This window comes from Belonocnema kinseyi, chromosome 4 (genome assembly GCF_010883055.1).
Source record: "Belonocnema kinseyi isolate 2016_QV_RU_SX_M_011 chromosome 4, B_treatae_v1, whole genome shotgun sequence".
Classification (NCBI taxonomy): Eukaryota; Metazoa; Arthropoda; class Insecta; order Hymenoptera; family Cynipidae; genus Belonocnema; species Belonocnema kinseyi.
The window spans coordinates 134,049,938-134,054,538 of NC_046660.1; positions in this window are offsets into that span (position 1 = coordinate 134,049,938).

A 4,601-nucleotide genomic window follows, 5' to 3' on the forward strand; every position below is an offset into this window, starting at 1 on the left:
GCAGATCGAAAGTACAAGGTCACTCATGTATTTTACATGGACGATCTTAAGATCTATGCTAAAAACAGAGAGCAACTGCATCTAGCTCTGGGGATTGTCCATGGACGAAGAACGAGCTCAGATGAATTTTCAAAAAACCATTCGAATTTTAATTTTAAAGACTGATAATTGTACGCAATTTCCAGGCGCATATTGTTTTTTTCCTATAAGAATTTTTAGGTGTTTCAGTTTTTTATATAAGTTCGTCCTACGTTTTTAAAACTCTCCGAAAGTTTAAATTCATTTTAAATCTTATGAATTTTACTAAATATATGCTGAATTTATTCGATTATTCACAATTTTTTCAAACTTTTGAATGTTATGGAAATAACAAAATTTATTTTAAAGCCTTCTACACTCTTTTTCCAAATTTCAAGAAACCGTTTTGTGTGTTTAAAAACGTTCTTTAATTTTTTTTTAAAGTAGATTTCTCTAAACAAAAATCGTAAAAAATTTTTACAAGATAATTAGGAAAGTATTTCTTTTTTTAATCTTGTCAGAAGTTCTAATCTTCTAATTTTTAAAAATGATTGAAATTTTTCCGAATTTTTTTTAATCCTGCAAAATTATAAAAAAACTATATTTAAAATTTTTCAGATTCTTTGAAAATTTTCGAAATATTCTGTAATGTTTTTAAATGTTTTAAATTAATCTCTTGAAATTAATTTTTCGACATTAAAAATTTTTCAATTATTTCTAGGAACCAAAAGAATTTTTTTTATTTTCGTGAAACATTACGAAACTATTAAAAATTGTTTACAAGTCTTAATTATTTTTGAATAGTTTAAAAATTTCCGAATATCTCTTAAACGTATTCAAATTTAAAAGATGAAAAATTTTATTTAAAAAATTTGAAAAAAAATTTCACAAGAAGGCATAATGAAAATTATGTTCCTTAATTCAAGGTGTAAAAAAATTGACTTATAAGCATCTAAATTTTTCCCAGGAATTTTAAGACAAATAGTTTTATCTCTTTGAAATATTTCAGAATTCCTTCAAAGCGTCTAAAGTTTATTTTTGAAATCTTTGAAAATCTAAATTTCTAACATAATTTAAGTTTAAAATTTGATTTGAATCTCTTTCATTCTTCTAAATATTTCTTGAATTTACTTGACTTTTTTTATTTATTTATTAATATTATAAAATTAAATTATTTTGATTTAAAATCTTCTATACTCTTCTTTAAAATTTTAGGATTTGTTCTGTTTAAAAACCTTTTTTAATTTTCTCTTATAGCACACTTTTTTCAATAAAAAATCATTTGAAATGTTTACAGGAATATTAGGAAAATAATTCTTTTCTTTCTAATCTTGTCAGACCTTCTAATCTTCTAATATTTACAAATTATCCAATTTTTCCCGTTTTTTTTTTATTCTGCAAAATTACAAAAAGTAGCTTTAAAATTTCTCACATTCTTTGACAATTTGACCATTTCTTCTATAATGTTTTCAAATGTTTTAAAATAATTTTCTAACATTATTTAAATTATTCAACGTATACTTTAAAAAATGGTGTAAAAAAATGGCACACGAAGACCTAATAGGAATTATCTTTCTTAATTTAAGATATAAAAAATTGACTAATAATTTTCTAAATTTTTCCAGGAATTTTAAGAACAATAGTTTTATCTCCTTGAAATTCTTCGGAATTCCTTTAGAGCTTCTGAAATTTATTTTTGAAATCTTTAAAAATATAAATTTCTAACATAATTTAAGTTTATAATTCGATTTGAATCTCTTCGATTCTTCTTAATATTTTTTGAATTTGATCGATATTTATTTATTATAATCTTACCAAATTGAAATATTTGTCTTACAAAACCTTCTACGCTCTTCTTTTAAATTTTAGTACGTTTTTTAAAATAAATAGTGTTTAAAAATTTACACACGAATCTTGAAAAAGTTCTGTTTCTAATCTTGCCAGCCCTTCTAAGCCTTCTAATCATTAAATTTTATTCAATTTTTCCCAATTTCTTTTTAAATTCGTCAAAATAAAGAAGATTGCCTTAAAACCTTCCAGATTCTTCACTGATACTTTTAGACATGGTTTAAAATATATTGAAATTTTCTTAAATAATCCCTTAAGCTTCATTTTTCATAATAAAAAATTATATTAATGATTCGTAGAAACCTAAAAGAATTTTTTTCATTATCGTGAAACCTGACAAAATTCTTAAAAAATCTTTATAAGTTTTAATTATTTTCTAATCATTTCAAAATTCCGGAATAGCTCTTAAACTTATGCAAATTTGAAAGCACAATTTTTAGACAAATATAATCTTTAAGAAAAATTCTTCAACAAAATTGCGTTTACTTAAAAACTCCTCCTGATAGCCAGTTAGTTACCGAAAACGAATCGTGTAGTCGAGCCCGGGTTCCTACTCAAGCATTTTCGACTCTACACGAGGTTGGCCAGGCAACATGTAGCAGAACTCTTACCGAAACGTTACGAATCAATATACTTCTCCCAGATGGGTGGGTGGTGGGGGCCGAGAAATCCCACGTTCTGGAGAAACTGTCACCAGAGCACAGTCTATAGCAGAACTGTTCATGGTATAAATGTCCTACATCGGTTAACTGGCTACGCCATTATTATTTATATTCATTTACCTAGTGTACCGGCAAGTCAAAAATTGTGGCTGTATCCTATTATAAAGATGATTGAGTCGAACTCAAAATATATCGAAAATCTTAACGCCTTTTCCTGATTCCTGATTGGTTTCTCATTTTGGTTTGAATGTAGACACAGTAAGCGAGAACTTTAAAAATTCACATCGTACAAAACTATAATTTACCCAAGTAATTATTTTAAGTAATTATTGAATTCAAAACATATTAATTTGATCGTTGCACATGTTTTTGATGTTTTTATTGTCGTTGTACATTTTTCATATATGATTTTTTTATTTTCGTTGTACATTTTTCCAATTTTTTTATTATATTATAATAGATACATTTTTATTGTCACCGAGAAAGACATATATGTGCAGGGTTGGTAAGTGACGTGTTAATCCAAGGACATATAGTTAATGCAATGAGGCCCGATCCTGTTTCGAAGTCGAAAATTGAACGGACCTCTCTTTTTATCTCTGAATGTTAGAAAAGAGTACTATTCGAATGCTGACTTTTTACATGGTATCAAGCTAACTATATGGCCGTAAGAATAGACCTTTTATTCTAGACGTCGGCGATGCGCACGTGCCGAAATTTTACGTCATTTCCGTATTTTTCGAACAGTTTTGTATCGAAATGTATGGAAAATATTGTTAATAAAAACAACAATCAAAAATTAATTACTAAGTGCAAAGATTGCAGCGGCCAAGGCCACTATTTACATATTTTGGCACCTGTCATCTTCTAAAAAATGCCTAAAAATTCACCGAAATTCACGGAAGATGATGTTCCAGATGCAAAATTAGTGCACAAATCAGTAGAAGAGCACAGTATTGAGCAGCTAAAACGATGGCCTAAATGTAGAAAACTACCATTAAAAGGAAAAAAACGTGATTTAATGGAAAGGTTAGTTGAGGTTTTGTATGTCAGGCATAAATATTTTCTTTTATACAAGATTTGCAGTTCAGAACTTTTTTTGAGTAAATATTTAATATTCGTACAAATGTTACGAAATTGACTTTAACCTATTGACGTAATAGATTTAGGTAATCTGGCGCAACTCCTTAAATATAAGTAGGGCCAAACCTACGATTTTCAGTTAGTTCTAATCTTGCTCTAAGACTCTAATCTTTTATAATTTATTCAGAAAATTAATAAAGAACGCCGAATTGCCTATTAAGCAATTCGAATATTTAAAAAAAATACCCAGTGCAATTATTACGCATTACATTTTAGCGATCGATGTCAGGATTGAAGCAAACGATTCCAAGGATAATTTAGCTACGCCTTTACAAGAAATCGAAAAGCTCAATTATTGGAACGAACTTAAAAAAGAAAAAAGAGAAATAAATTCTTCAGAATTCCAAAGTAGTAACGAGAGAATTCTACGGAATTCCAGAAAAATCAAAAAGAATTTTTTCGTAAATTCATAAGAGAATAGCAAGAAAAAATTTCTACGGGAATTCCTGAGGAACTCCGGTTCTACCCACGGGCGACCTGATAAATCAACAAATACAAACTTCTTTTTGAGAAAAACTGGGGTAATATTAGTTAGTGAATCGAGTAGCCACGATCCTACGAAAAACCCCTGACTTTTTTTCAAAAATTCAAATTTGAACGAGGCCCGCAAACAGGTGGAAGAGACAACGGTCTAACAAAAGAGAAGCAGCGCAAGGAGATAAAAGTCGAGCCAAGCAGAACCAACGCAACGCGACAGCCAAGCAAAGACTCCAACGCGATAACAACAATCAACTGTTGACTCACAAAAACGAACGTACTAGGCAGTCTGATAAGTACCTGACAATTCTAAGAGATGGCCTTAGTATTCACTAATGTGAACCATTTTCCTCGAGCTTGATCCTTCAAATGACGCCTGTCCAAACTTCAGCCATTTATGTTTACGCATTTACAAGTTACAGCACTGAGAAGCGACTAACCTCCGAGTTTTTT